We start from the raw sequence: 17,649 nt of genomic DNA on the forward strand, positions 1-17,649 counted from the left end.
TATTTGTTGGTAAAATTCACCACTGAATATAAACATTCAATCACAAATGCACAAACTTGTGAGTGAAATAATGTGACTTACAGGTAGAGGTAATTCATGATGGATTAGTTCATTACTAAGATACTCTAAAATAGAATCTATAGGGACTTTAGTAAATAGAGTACAAACATCAAGTGGGCCAGTAAGTTATTTTGTTTAATTTATCGACTAAATCTACAGAATTATACATGTGAGAATCGGAGATAGTTCCAAGTAATGGGGACAAGAGCTTGGTAATATATTTCGAAAATTTATATGATGTTGAGCCAACATTACTGATAATAGGCGGCAGAGGGTTATTTTCTTTGCACATTTTTACTAATCTGTACAAGTAAGGCAACGAGGGAAATTTTACTGACTACTGACCTATTAGTTCTTTTTTATCTTGAAGGATTTTTTTCACTTTGCTGTTCAAATTTTTTGTAAGTCGTATCATCATCCAGTAGAACTTGCATACTTGATTCATATAAAATTACAATACTATTCGACTGATCAGCTTTTGTGATGTGGATTGTATTGTCTTTTTTAAGACAATACAATCCACATCACAATTTTTTTAATGCCATTCTTGTTTTTCCCTATAATAACACGCCAATAGGATTGTTGATAGAAAACAGCCCTAAGAAAAACAACAACATAATATATAAAATTCCCATGTTTGGACTGCCCCTCTTTTTATATTGGCCCATCAAGCAAGGATTTAGAAGTACATATTAAACACCATAAGTACTCTGTCAAAACTGGGCAGACATCCAATGCTGTAATTTTAACCTTACCCCTAGCACGTATTATTTGGACCCCTGTATTAGTAAAATGTCCAGGAATGACCTAAAAGATAAAATCACTGACTTAATTACAAATTAGTTACCTTATATATATTTTCTGTATTTGTATGTTTAATATATTTTTTGTAAAAATGTTCACCTTGCAAAAATTTTTATTGCTCACCAAAAAAAAAAAAAAAAAGAGAATTATTGAGTTGTACTTTTATAAAAAAAATTTTGGTGGTCAGTCACCTTCCTTGAATAATCTTTTGATTGTACTGTCCCTGCTTCTGAATGTTTGAGCATAATCCTTTTGTAAAACCTCTTACATATTTATCCCTGTTTTGGCAGGTCTACTAATTTTTCAATTGTGTAGGATTCCAGGTACATATTTTTCCCCTTGGTAATCCCCATCTGCCATTTATATGAGCTTTCTTTGTCAACATATTTTTATATTCCTTCAGTTTGCTAAGTAAAAGACTAGAAGTCCAAAGGTTTTGCATAACTCCATTGTTTCTCTTCCCTTCGTGGATTTTGTCCTTACATATTCATTACACTCCATATTTCCGTGGTTCAGTTATACATACATACATACACACACATATATATATAATTTATATATATGTGTGTGTGTTTGTAGAATCTACCAGTCACTTTTTACCAGATACATATGTAATTGCAATAACCACAATGCCCTCTTAACTTATCGAATTCTTCGCGATTTTTTTTTGGATACACTTGTCACTACAAAGCCTTAAGATCAGAGAAGTTAAGAGGGCATTGTGGTTACTACAATATTGCCATCTCAATCAGGTCACACCCAAATTTATCAAATTTAAATTGTAAAGACGTTCGTTATATAATACCAACTTCTACCATGATTCCACTTCTGCACTGTTGTCTATTGAAATCTATACCAAAGAAAAGCTTATTGCTAAACATACCAAACCTATATAACTTTTGTGTAACGATACCTTAACCGACTCACATTTGCTGATTTGATCATTTTTAACAGGTTATTATCGTAAGACTGTATATTTTGCTTATCTTTTAGTCTTGAAGATGAGACAAGGATGTCAAAACGCATGCCATGATGAATAAAGAAAAACCATGTACCAAGATGTCTGCTTATTTTGCTGAGGAATTGAATTGCATTTACACAATAATATATATATATATATATATATATATATATATATATATATATATATATATATATATATACATATACATATATATATATATATATATATATATATATATATATATATATATATATATATATATATAGCCCTTTGTAATTGAATCGGTTGAGCTTCAGACTGTCACTCGATGGGCGGAGTTCAATTCCCGCGGCCGGCTGATGAAGAGTTAGAGGAATGTATTTCTGGTGATAGAAATTCATTTCTCGCTATAATGTGGTTGAATCCACAATAAGCTAGGTCCCGTTGCTAAGTAACCAATTGGTTCTTAGCCACGTAAAATAAGTCTAATCATTAGGCCAGCCTAGGAGAGCTGTAAATCAGCTCAGTGGTCTGGTAAAACTAAGGTATATATTATTATACATATATATACATATATTGTATATATATATATATATATATATATATATATATATATATATATATATATATATATATATGTGTGTGTGTTTGTGTATGTTTTCTCTCTCTCTCTCTCTCTCTCTCTCTCTCTCTCTCTCTCTCTCTCTCTCTCTATATATATATATATATATATATATATATATATATATATATATATATATATATATATATATATATATATATATAGATTGGTGTAAGAGCAATTCAGTTCCTCAGCAAAATAGACAAGAAGGCACTAAAGCAGACATCTTGGTACATGGTTTTCCTTTATTCATCATGGCATACGTTTCTACATCCTTGTCTCATCTTCAAGACTTAAAAATAAGTAAAATATACAGTCTTTAGATAATAACCTGTTAAAAATTATTAAATCAGTAAGTGTGAGTCGGTTAAGGTATTATTATACAAAAGTTGTACAAGTTTGATATGTTTAGTAATAAGCTTTTCTTTGGTCTAGATATCAATAGACAACAATGGGAAGTGGAATCATGATGGAATTTGGTATTATATAACGAACGTCTTTACAATTTAAATTTAATAAATTTGGGTGTGAACTGATTGAGATGGCAATATCGTAAGAATTCAAGGTTGAGTTTTGCTTTCCACCACTTCTTCAGAGTAATCTCCAATTTATGACAAGTCAGTAGTAGAGGTCGGTCGTATCTGCGTTGATCAGGTCGCGGAAGTGCAGAATGCCACTGTATTTTTAGCTTTGAGGATGAGACAAGCATGTTGAAACTTATGCCGTCATGAATAAAGGAAAACCATGTACCAAGCTGCTTGCTTTGGGGTTTTCTTGCGTATTTTGCTGAGGAATAGCCTCAATCTCACACCAATGTGTTCTTCCTGCTGCTACATGGATTCTTGAATTGAACGACCTGCCTGGTCCCGCAGCTTACTCTTGAATAAATCTACCTCATGAAGCATTTGCCTGACTCAATGCCAGGTTTTCCTGGATGTTCACCTTGCTCTTCCTCTTCCGCCTCAGGTCCAGTGGCATTCTGCATTTCCGCAACCTGATCCAGCGCAGATACGACCGACCTCTACTACTGACTCGTCGTAAACTGGAGATTATTCTGAAGAAAGAAGTGGTGGAAAGCAAAACTCGACCTCGAATTCTTACAATATTGCCAACTCAATCAGGTCACACCCAACTTTGTTAAATTTAAATTGCATAGACGTTTGTTATATAATATCAAATTCTATAATGATTCCACTTCAACATTGTTGTTTATTGAAATCTAAACCAAAGAAAAGCTTTTTTGCTAAACATATCAAACCTACACAACTTTTGTATAATGATATCCATAAGCGACTCACACTTATTTATTTTTTTCATTTTAACTGGTTCTTATCTAAAGACTGTATATTATACTTAATTTTTTTTAGGCTTGAGGATGTCGAAATGTATGCCGTGATGAATAAAGGAAAACCATAGGCTATACCAGGCTGTCTAATTTAGTGCCTTCTTATATATATATATATATATATATATATATATATATATATATATATATATATATATATACATACATACATATATGTATGTATATATATGTATGTATGTATGTATATATATATATATATATATATATATATATATATATATATATATATATAATATATATATATATATATATATATATATATATATATATATATATATATATATATATATATATATATATACATACATACATACATACATACATATATATATATATATATATATATATATATATATATATATATATATATATATATACATATACATATATATATAATATATATATATATATATATATATATATATATATATATATATATATATATAAAAGAATGCTTGTATGTGACTTTATATGTTTGTGCACTACAGAAACCTGAACCACTTGACCGATCAATTTCCCCTTCCCCCATCTCCCTCTCCTTCCATTTGTAGCTTGTGGTAGATAAACTCTGTGGGTTTATCATACCATATTTCATGTATAAATAAACTCTACAGGTTTATCATACCTCATTTCATGTACTCGATACCACAGAAATATATCATTGAAAATGCTTTTCTTTTCTGTGATTAATAATTCTGCATCAAGGCTTGCTATTCTTTACTGTGATCAATAATTCTGTATCAAGGTTTAGGCAATCACCACAGTAATACCTGGATAAAATGGACAGTCACCAAAGTAATACCTGGATAAAAGGGGCAGATTGTAGAGTAATACCTGGATAAATGGGACAGTCACCATAATAACACCAGTAAGCATAGTAATCCCTGGATAAATGAGACAGCCACCACAGTAATACCTGGATAAATGGGACAGTCGCCACAGTAATACCTGGATAAAAGGGACAGTCAGCACGGTAATACCTGGATAAAAGGGGCAGACAGAACAGTAATACCAGGATAAAGAGGACAGTCACAGCAGCAATACCTGGGGGACGGTCACCACAGTAATGTCTGGATGAAATGGACAGTCACCAAAGTAATAACTGGATAAAAGGGACAGTTAGCACAGCAATACCTGGATAAAGAGGGACAGGCAGGACAGTGATATTTGAGATAAATGGGACAGTCACCACAGTAATACCTGTATAAAAGGGAGAGTCACCACAGTAATACTTGGATGAATGGGACACTTAGTACAGAAATACATGGAGAAATGGGACAGTCACCATAATAATACCTGGATAAGTGGGAAAGTCAGTAGAGTAATACCTGGATAAAAGGGACAGTCAATATAGTAGTACCTAGATAAGTGGGGCAGCCATCGCAGTCATACTTGGATAAAATGGACAGCCACCACAGTAATTTCTGGATAAATGGGATAGTCACCATAGAAATATCTGATTAAATGTGACAGTCAGTACCATAATATTTGAATAAAAGGGACAGTTTGCACAGTAATTTCTGGATAAAAGGGACAATCACCACAGTAATACATGGATAAATGGGGCAATCAGCATAGGAATATACGGATAAAAGGGGCAGTCAGAGCAGTAATTTCTGGATAAAAGGACAGTCAGTACAAGAAGGTGAAGGAAACTTTTTCTAACTCATTCAGAGTTTTCCAGGGTAGTGCCATGCTGGTCAGCTAATATATATATACCAGGTGTTTTGAAATTAGAGGGCCCCCCCCACAGAACAAATGGAAAGTTATGAAGTTTTCTGCTATAGCCTATCTCCAAGTACATTATTTTAGGTTTCTATTAAGCTATTTTTCATTTTACATTTCTTGTATTTTCAGACTGAGTGACGGAGATAGATAGAGCCATGGCTAACGACTCGGAGGAAATCAGATGGATTGACCGAATCCGGGCTATAACCTTCAGAGAGGCCAGGGATGCTGGTGCAGCCTTCATTTCACATTCCTGGATAGCTAAATACATTAAAAGAGATGAATCCTTTGTTAAAAGAAATTGGAACAAAAATCCATATGACTGTCATCGCGAAAAGAGTGAGAATCTTGGAAGGCCTGAAGTCCTTTCTCAGGAGTCAAAAGACATCATAGCTGAGGCAGCAGGTAGACCAAGAAATTCTTTACATAAATTGGCGTTTGAACTGGAAACAAAAAGGGCAAAGAAGAGAAGTTACAGTGCTATATATCGCGAGTTGAAAAAATCTGGTATCAAGCCATTTCATGTTATCAGCAAGCCCATCGTCACTCAGCAACAGAGAGAAGACCGTGCATGGTTTTGTGGTTCATTTCTTAAAGACTGGGATGAAGCTGACTTTCTCCATGTTGCTGCATCAAATGAATTTTTCATTTACATAGTCAGGAAGCCAAATCATAAAAATGACAAAATTTGGGCTGCAAAGTTGGATTGTAATCAGCGATGATGTGCGCTATTGCCAAGTTGTGAAATTTCCTGAATGTTTGGGAATTTTTCTGTTTCACAGCCAAACAGTTAATGTGGATCATCAAAGAAAAAGGACAGTCATGGAATGGCGAATACTTCAGAGAAACTGTGCTTACTGGTGGAGTATTTCCTTTCCTCAAAGATCCTGAAAATGTGTTATCTGTTGAAGAAGTCACATTTTTGCATGATAAGGCACCATGTTTCAAGGCTCTTCAGACACAGGAGCTGCTTTGAAACAGTGGTATCGATTTCTTCTCATCAAGTAAATTTCCAGGTAGCTCCCCTGACCTTAATGTGTGTGAAAACATTGGTAGTATCTTAAAGGATTGTGTTGAAGCACGCACAGTCAACTATGATGGTATACTAAGCCTCGACGACCTGCGAAAAGAGGTGACCAAAGTGCTCAGGGAAATGGAGTTTGAGTCTCAGCTTTTTGGCGATTTGCTGAAATCATACCCCTCAAGAATGCAGGCCGTGGTACAGGCAGATGGAGGCCACACAAAATATTAAATACCTGATCTGAATTACTTTTGTTTTGTCCATATCAATTTTAGTTTATGCTGTAGAGGGCGGGGTCTAATTTCGAAACACCCTGTATATATATGTGTGTGTATATATATATATATATATATATATATATATATATATATATATATATATATATATATATATATATATATAGATATATATATATATATGTATATTTATATTTATATATATATATATATATATATATATATATATATATATATATATATATATATATACATACATGTATATTATAAATGATAATGTCTGTATATTTGTTTGAACAGTATAGAAATCCAAGCTGCTAAAGAGGCCCAAAACATAATTTTGCACACGGCCTATGTCACCCTAGAAAGCTTTGTGACTCAAAATCAAACCCCCACCCTGTGACAGACATACAAACACAGACAAAACAATTTAAATTTTCGCTTTTATGTCACCTTTTCCTTCAGTGCTGTATGGATTAATTCTCATTTTTCAGCTGACACAACACCTTTTCTTCCAGGTGCTGTTATACATATGATTAACCTATAACAGTAAATCAAAATCCCCTTTATTAAATTTCTCCCACTGCTACGTGAAAGGAATTGTTGCCATATATCACTACCAGTGTAAAACTAACCACTATTATTTTTAAACATAAATCATCTTATTTTATCAAAATATTGTTACAAAATCTTAAATTTAATATACAATATTTGATAATAGATTTGGCATAACAAAATGCTTTAAAGTGTAAATTATTTGCGATTAGATCATGTGTAGTAGCAAGGCCTTGGTAGTAGCTGTTGGCTGAGACCGACGTGCAAGCTGGATGGCGTTTCATTTTTTTATTCATTCAAATGCGAATTTCCTCATTAATTCGTTAGTTTCTTTTTCGTTTTTACCTTCGGAATTCGCTAAAGCAGCTGCTTTATGACGTTACAGTCACGTGTTTCATTATGAAGTCAAGTTCAAATGAGGTCTGGAATTAATTATTCTGCAGTTTGGTAACAACACTTCCACCACCACCATCAAATCCATCTTGCGATACCAAACCCTCTCCTTCTCTCTCTCTCTCAAGGCATCTTTCTATGAGGTTTTTAACTGTTGCAGTTTTATTTGTCACTTTGATTACTCATCTACACAAATTGTAAATTGTTTTTTTAAAGGTACATCATCAGGTCCCATATTATGCCAAGGCACTCTATGGGACAGGCAATCTTATTTTAACCTATACACTTGACTTCCACAACATTTTCTGAAATGCTTTTTACATTCGCTGTACTTTATGGAAACCTCACATCACTACATTCGATAAGAAGAATTCCGTATAGGTAGTTTTCGATCCAGAATGAGGCCCGGCTGTAAACATGGAAGTCGGCTATGTTTTAGTTAGGCTGTAATGAGCAAAAGCGACAGACACATTCATGATAAGAATGATTTTTCGGAAATTTTCAATTATATTGTACCTATTAATCCTTTGAATGTGGTGAACAGTTGCAGTGTGTTTGGGTGCCACAATAGGTCAAAAAGAGACGGCAAATAGTATTACTCTGTCCCTGCTGTTGTGAGAAATCAAGGAGATAAAAGCTCAAGAGATTAGTGAAACAAGGATAGCAATCTGGATTTCCACGTTAAACAGGGCTAATTTTAAGCCGTCAAGACATACGAAAATCTGCTCAGATCACTTCATTAGTGGTGAGTGTTATTAACTGTTAGTGTATTAGTGATACTGGTGAATAATTAAAGAAGCCTTGGGCATAAATATTTCACAAAGTAATTCAATAACAGCCAGTGTTCTCTGTCAAATGATAGATGATTTAAGCTAGAACGGCTATGAAGTTATTTTGGTCAAATCTTTAAAACTTGTAGTGGATAGTGAATTGCACATAGACGTATCACATTCATATTTATATTTTTACAGGGAAGCCTGCAAGCCTCCATGATGAGGCCTTCACCTGGTCCAATGTGTAGTGGCTTGCAACATTAACCACATAGTTCACGGTATCTGGGTACGTAACTGCAGGCAGCAAATCCACATCAGAACTCCATCGTTAAGGCGTCAACTTGTACAGGTCTTTTTTATTTAAAAGTTTGTTTGTATATCTTTCACGCACTGCAAGCTCCAGAGACTCAATGTAATCAATCTTCTGTGTTTGTGAACTGTCCTTGCTTGCCATTTTTCGTGATGTGGCTCATAATTCCTTAAAATAACGAAATTTGATATTTCCTTTGTTTACAATGCTTGACCTAAAACATGGCGGCGTCTTATCAGGTGCCCGTATGCAGTGAAATCATAGGAAAGCGATATATCTATATCCTTGAAAGTCCTAATAATCATAAGACAAGCAACACAGTCAGCAGTTAATTTCTAGTTGGCATAACTTATGTACTGAGTTGAAGATCCCTGAACTTAGAACATCTGTGTTCATATATTTATGTATATACGTATGTTTATACATACATACATATATATATATATTATATATATATTATATATATATATATATATATATATATATATATATATATATATATATATTATATATATATATATGGACATGGCTGTTCTAAGCCCAAGAATCTTAAACTTAGTACATAAGTTAAGCCAACTAGAAATTAACTGCTGACTGTGTTGCTTGTCTTATAGTTATTAAGACTTTCAAGGATATACGAAATTCTTCTTATCAAATGTAGTGATATGAGGAGTCCACAGATTACAGCCAACGTAAAGATCATACCAGAAAATATTGTGGAAGTCAGTTTAGGTTAAAATAAGATTGCCGGATATGTAGAGGACCTTTATATATATATATATATATATATATATATATATATATATATATATATATAATTTATGTATATATATATATACATACATACACACACAAACGCGCACACAAACGCACACATATAATATATATATACGAGCTATATATATATATATATATATATATATATATATATATATACGAGTATATATATATATACATATATATATATATATATATATATATATATATATATATATATATATATATATATATATATATATATATAAACAGAAGTAGGCGACAGCCAGTGGCACATATCAGCGCGAAGGTGGACCATGGAAACGTACTAATCTCAGTATAATTCTCTATTTCCAACGTTTCGTAATAAATTAACTTTACTACATCATCAGGGAATCTGTTAAATAATGAATAAAATTACTTTAAAAATTGCTCTAAAAATCAATAAAATTCATAAAAAACAGCCTTCTTGGTATAAGGTTGGTTAGCGGTCTTTGATTTTGCTTTTATGTCTTTTTTGTTTTTTTTTTTCGTTTTTTTTCTTGTATTCTAACTGTGCCGTTTTTTTATGAATTTTATTGATTTTTAGAGCAATTATTAAAGTAATTTTATTCATTATTTAACAGATTCCCTGATGATGTAATAAAGTTATTTATTACGAAACGTTGGAAATAAAGAATTATGCTGAGATTAGTACGTTTCCATGGTCCACTTCGTTGATATATATATATATATATATATATATATATATATATATATATATATATATATATATATATATATATATATATATGTATATGCGTTGATCAACTGAATAAATTCAACTCTGCAAACGTCACTTAACTATCGTATAAAAGGAGTTAATTTATGAAGAAACCTGGTCAACAACTCAAAACTCATTAAAAATGATTTTTCTAAGTTGTTCGTCACTCCCTTACACTGAACTCCTTCCTTGAACTCTGAGAATCCACCCGGAGTTGCAAATCTGAGAACCGAAGTCCTTTCTGTTTTTGTATCAAACATTCAAGATCTTGACACTTCCACAAACGCTAAGACTTAGACAGTCAGTAGCTCCCCGCACAAGTTAGCGCCATCCTTCCAGCAGTAAGTGCGCGCGAAGGCAGGAAGGCGGCGGAGACATCATGTAACTACTGAGACCTACTTTCAGTTCTTATTTGTACTCAAGAATTTGCGAGCTTGTCTGTGTGCGAATGCCGATATGAATTCGTTTGCATACGAATCTCTCTCTCTCTCTCTCTCTCTCTCTCTCTTTGGGTGTTTGCAATTGCAAATAGACGGTTCTTCTGGATTCGGATATTTGCATACTAGTTTGTAATCTCTTACTTCATATGCCAATAAGAGTTTAGTTACTAGCTGATAAATTGTTGTCGCAAATGCCAATCAAAATTAAATGGTAGTTTTCTAAGCTCTTGTTGCAAATTCCAAGAAGTGATTATATACCAGTTTATAAACTTGTTGCTAATGCCAATAAGAGTTTAGGAACTAGTTTACAACTTCTCAATTTTTTCTTTTCCGATAACTGAGGTCTTCTTCCTGTGTTTCCTGTTACCTTCTATTACTTCTTTCAAATAAACACTGTACTATTCTTTGTAAGCTTGAATTTCAAGTAGATAAGCGCCATAGGCTTGTATCATGCGAATAGGGATTATCTCCTGAATAATAATAATAATAATAATAATAATAATAATAATAATAATAATAATAATAATAATAATAATAATGGGTCACCCCTAAATTAGGTTTAATAGCATATCTTATGACTTTTCAGCCAATCTCATTGTTACTTAACCATTTCTTATATTGGTGACACTATCGTTAGTCTGGCATATTAGTTTAAAAGGTGTCACAAAAGCATAAACATAAGAGGGTTTACTTTTTCAATTAACACTGAAGAATTCTTACAGAGTTAAGGGTTAAGTAGCTGAAACAGACGAACGAATGTCTTTCAGCGACGTAAGATTTACTGAAGTGAGTGTCTGACTGACTGTTTCCATGGAATCTTTAAGTTAAAATTTCAATCCTAGAAACAATGATTTCTTTCTAAAATACGCTCAGATTCTATAAGATTAACATTATAGTTCCCTTGGAAAAACACAATGGTTACTTTCTAAAATTCGTTCAGAATATATAAGATTAACATTATAAATTAGTTCCTGGAAAAACACAGTGGTTTGTTTCTAGAATTCCTTCAGAATCTATAAGATTCACATTCCAGTTCCTGGAAAAACACAATGGTTTCTTCCTAAAACTCACTCAGAATCTATAAGATTAACATTCCAGTTTCTGTAAAAACACAGCGATTTCTTTATAAAATTCGCTCAGATTCTATAAGCTTAACATTCCAGTTCCTGCAAAAATAAAATGGTTTCTTTCTAAAATTCGATCAAAATCTATAATATTAACACTGCAGTTCCCTGAAAAACAACGATTTCTCTCAAAAATTCGCTAAAAATCTATAAGATTAACATTCTAGTTCCTAGAAAAACAAAATGGTTTCTTTCTGAAATTAGTTCAGAATTTATAAGATTAACATTCCAGTTCCCGGAAAAACACAATGATTCCTTTATAAAAATTGCTCGGAATCTATAAAGTTAACATTCCAGTTACTGGAAAAAGACAATGGTTTCTTTCTAAAATTCGCCCAGAATCTATAAGATTAACAGTCCAGTTCTTGGAAAAAACAATAATCTTATTTCTTTTTAATTTCGCCTAGAATCTATAAGATTAACATTCCAGCCACTGGAAAAACACAATGATTTCTTTCTAAAATTCGCCCAGAATCTAAAAGATTAACATTCCAGTTCCTGGAAAAAAAAATTTTTATTTCGCCCAGAATCTATAAGATTACATTCCAGTCACTGAAAAAAACCATAATGATTTCTTACTAAAATTCTCCCAGAATCTACAAGATTAACATTCCAGTTACCGGAAAAAAAATAATTTTCTTTATAAAAACATTCCAGTTCCTGGAAAAACACAATGGTTTCTAGCTAGAATTCTTTCAGAATCTATAAGATCAACATTCCGGTTCCCGGAAAAACACAATGGTTTCTTTATAAAACTCACTCAGATTCTATAAGATTAACATTCCAGTTTCTGTAAAAACACAATGATTTCTTTATCAAATTCGCTCAGATTCTATAAGCTTAACATTCCAGTTCCTGCAAAAACAAAATGGTTTCTTTCTATAATTCGCCCAGAATCTATAAGATTAACATTCCAGTCACTGGAAAAACGCAATGATTTCTTTCTAAAATTTGCCCAGAATCTAAAAGATTAACATTCCAGTTCCTGGAAAAAAAAATTTTCTATTCCGCCCAGAATCTATAAGATTACATTCCAGTCACTGTAAAAACATAATGATTTCTTACTAAAATTGCAGTTACCGGAAAAAAACAATAATTTTCTTTATAAAATCCTCAGTTCTACAAGATTAACATTATAGTTCCTGGAAAAACACAATGGTTTGTTTTTAGAATTCCTTCAGAATCTATAATATTAACATTCCAGTTCCTGGAAAAACACAATGGTTTCTTTCTAAAACTCACTCAGAATCTATAAGATTAACATTCCAGTTTCTGTAAAAACACAGAGATTTCTTTATAAAATTCGCTCAGATTCTATAAGCTTAACATTCCAGTTCCTGCAAAAACAACATGGTTTCTTTCTAAAATTCGATCAGAATCTATAAGATCAACATTGCAGTTCCCTGAAAAACAACGATTTCTCTCAAAAATTCGCTAAAAATCTATAATATTAACATTCTAGTTCCTGGAAAAACAAAATGGTTTCTTTCTGAAATTAGTTCAGAATTTATAAGATTAACATTCCAGTTCCAGGAAAAACACAATGATTCCTTTATAAAAATTGCTCAGAATCTATAAAGTTAACATTCCAGTTACTGGGAAAACACAATGGTTTCTTTCTAAAATTCGCCCAGAATCTATAAGATTAACAGTCCAGTTCCTGGAAAAAACAATAATCTTTTTTTTATTTCGCCTAGAATCTATAAGATTAACATTCCAGTCACTGGAAAAACACAATGATTTCTTTCTAAAATTCGCCCAGAATCTAAAAGATTAACATTCCAGTTCCTGGAAAAAAACTTTTTTATTTCGCCCACAATCTATAAGATTACATTCCAGTCACTGTAAAAACATAAAGATTTCTTACCAAAATTCTTCCAGAATCTATAAGATTTACATTCCAGTTACCGGAAAAAAAACAATCATTTTCTTTATAAAATCCCTCAGTTCTATAAGATTAACATTCCAGTTCCTGGAAAAACACAATGATTTCTTTCTAATATTTGCTCAGAATCTATAAGATCTATAAGATTAACATTCCAGCTCCTGAAAAACACAATGATTTCTTTATCAAATTCGCTCAGAATCTATAGGATTAACATTCCAGTTCCTGGAAAAACATAATGATTTCTTTCTAAAATTCGCTCAGAACCTATAAGATAAACATTCCAGTTACTGGAAAAGCACAATGGTTTCTTTCTAAAATTCCCTCAGAATTGATATGATTAACATTACAGTTCCTCGAAAAATAAACAGCAATTCTTTTCTAAAATTCCCTTAGAATCTTCAAGATTAACATTCCATTTCCTGGAAAAACTATTTCTTTCCAAAATTACCTCAGAATCTACAATATTAACATTTCAGTTCCCTATAAAAACAATAATTTATTTTTAAAATTCACTCAGAATCTTAAAGATTATCATTTCAGTTCCTGGAAAATAATTTCTTTATAGAATTCGCTCAGATTCTATAAGATTAACATTTTGATTACTGGAGTACAAAATATTTTCATTCTAAAATTCACTGAAGAACATTTATCCAGTGTAAAAGGTCACCATTTCATTGTTATAATTTTTATCCTATATTTTCATTTTTGTATTTGTTTCTCCATTTCAACACTCATGCTACTATGAGTATTTATTTATTTACTTATTTATTATTATTATTATTATTATTATTATTATTATTATTATTATTATTATTTAAGTTACCAGCGTAACGGGAATGGCGTATACAGTAATTCCCTTCTGCTGTATTTCTCCCTAAATTCACCTGCAGTAATTGTAATACAGTGGAAATGGCCCATTCATCTATACTTGAATGATATCGAAAGTTATCATGTGACCGACCACTCTAGTGAAGCACAGGATATGAGGTACTTTAAATAAACAAATAGGAATTTATTCTGTTATTGGTAACAATAAACGAAAATAAACATTGCTCGTTTGTTTTCGTTTATCGTTGTATGACCAGAATAAATTCATTTTGCATTATTGCTGTACCTCGTATCCTGTGCTTCACTAGAGTGGTCGATTTGAAATGATAACTTTCGATATTACTGAAGTAGAAATTTCCCCTGAATTACTAGACTGCAGGTGAATTTAGAAATTACTTTATACGCCATTCCGGTACGCTGGTAACGTAACCAATAATAATAATAATGATAATAATAATAATAATAATAATAATAATAATAATAATAATAATAATAATAATAATAATAATAATAATAATAAAATACTCATAGTAGCATGGGTCTTGAAATGGAGAAACAAATCCATACTTACGTATATACAGATATGTTTAAAGATAAATCTGTACAGGTCTATCTTTAAATATATGTTCATATACATAACTGTGGATTTGTTTCCACAAATAATGATGATAATAATAATAATAATAATAATAATAATAATAATAATAATAATAATAATAATAATAATAAAGAGACTTCTAAGAAAATAATAACTACTATTAGTAATAATAATAAAGGCCTTTTTGAATAATGGTAATGATAATAGTAGTAATGAAAATGAAATTAAATCCCACTATTTTTCTTTATTTTTTTATGAAAATTTCGTCAACTAAATTTTAGCTATAATTTTTGAGCCTTACTCACCGGCCGTGAGTCTCATCATGGAGCCTAAAAAGCAGAGCAAACAGGTCACCGTGGCAGTTACTGTACGATTCACCATCTGAAATGAAACGCCAAAATGATATTCAGAACACTGAAATCGATTTATCATGGGTTTTATGCAACTGGAACCTTGAAAGTTCAAATTAAGATGCGATGTATTACTACCCCGAAGCAATTCTCCTTGTACGTTTAATAACTGACTTACATTTTTAAATATTGATTTTAAATATTGATTTATTAGTCAGTTAATTTATATGTTCCCTTTTTAATAAGTGAGATCTCTTCTTTCTGTATTTCCCTTCACCACCTCTTACTTCTTTCTAATGAACACCATATTCTTCGGATGACTGAATTTCAGGTCAAAGTTCCCTGCGAGCTTGTTCCATGTGTATAGGGGGTTCGCTTCTGAATAATAATAATAATAATAATAATAATAATAATAATAATAATAATAATAATAATAATAATAATAATAATAATAAGGTAGAGAAGGTAAATGGCTTACTTTACTTTTGAGGAATACTTAATTTTATTCATATCAAAATTTATTATTTTTTTTTCCACGTATGATTTCTTTGATGTGAATATTTAAAATAAAGGTTTTTCCAACTGTGAGACTAAGAAGGTTATGAGAATACTTGCTTGATAAATAACTTGAATTATATTTTGGCCATACATGAGATTACTCATTATCTTCCCTGGACGAAAAAAACTAAATTTTGCATTGTTTTTAAAAGAGACGTGATGAAATAACTTGTTATTTTCTTGATAACTTGGATTATGCTTGGCCTGTGAAGGGGATTTCTCATTGTCTTCTCAGGAAGGAACAAATTATTCTTTTTTTTAAATGCAGGGGACATTAATCGACAAGTCATAAAATCTAAAAGATTTTCAGACTTTTGGTTCCAGGGATTATTTATTTCGAGTTCAGACACATGTCTTAATAATGAATTTTGTTCTTAAAGTGGATTCTCTGTTATTTTCTCTAGATTAATCATTAAATAATCCCTTACTCTCGGAAAAATGAATTATCTTCATGCACTGAGATTTTAATTTTTATTCTTATAACTTGTTGATCTTTTTGACGATTTATGATAAAAGTGAAAGGTGCTTTCAAAGGAACTAAATTATTCGCTCGTTGTAAAAAAATACATGGAGGGGCATTCGTTATTGTTATTACTTCAGAAGTTATAAATTATTTCTCATCAAAAGCAATTAATTCTTTTCAAAGTTTTCGTCTGAGATTAAAAAGTACGGTCCTTCATAGTTGTAACAGTTTATACAATCTGAGAAAATGGTTTGAAAAAGTGATCATTAATCTTGATTTTTCTTAATTGTACTTTTCGCAGTATATACGAATGAATTTTTTTTTTTACCTTTCCATCGCGAATTCTAAGAACTAGCAATAATTTCTTTTCAAATGGAAACCAAATGGTTTGATGTTCTCTGAAATGCAAAGATTTCTTTCTGCAAAATATGGAGAGGTGCTGGGATCGTAATTGCCAAGGCTTGGAGAAAATGACCAATTTCGAAAATTCATAACTTTTTATAGCCATTCATCAAACATACAACAATGAAGACATAAAAGAGAAGCCAAGCTGGCAATAGCTATCAAAGAATTCAGGACTCAGAATATATATATTCTTAATCTCCAGCTTTACAATAGATTTCTAGGCTATCAAAGTTACCGTCGCCAAACGGTCCGCGACACGGAATCTTAGACGATAAAAATGAAACATAAAGTTCTCCAACTACCGCGTAAGCAATGAATGAAGTTGTTATTCACGAGTCAGGGGCTTTACCAGCAATGAACACATGCAGTCATCACCAGTGAAGTCTGGTAACTTGGACATCATAAACGTAAATATCCTATAAAATAAAATAAAATAAAATAAAAAATCGAGACAGTTTGAAAATTCATTAGAGCAGACCAGAGACGATTATCACGTCACTCTGGAAACTCCCTTACCATAAACATACTGAAATCATTCCTAATGCAATTATCATTATGCTTTAATAATTGACTTACATTTTTATCTACTTATTTCTTAATTTGTTTTTCTTTTATCAATAGGCGATCTCTTTTTCTGTATATCTCACTACCTGGTGTTACTTCTT

This window comes from Macrobrachium rosenbergii, chromosome 15 (genome assembly GCF_040412425.1).
Source record: "Macrobrachium rosenbergii isolate ZJJX-2024 chromosome 15, ASM4041242v1, whole genome shotgun sequence".
NCBI classification, from domain to species: domain Eukaryota; kingdom Metazoa; phylum Arthropoda; class Malacostraca; order Decapoda; family Palaemonidae; genus Macrobrachium; species Macrobrachium rosenbergii.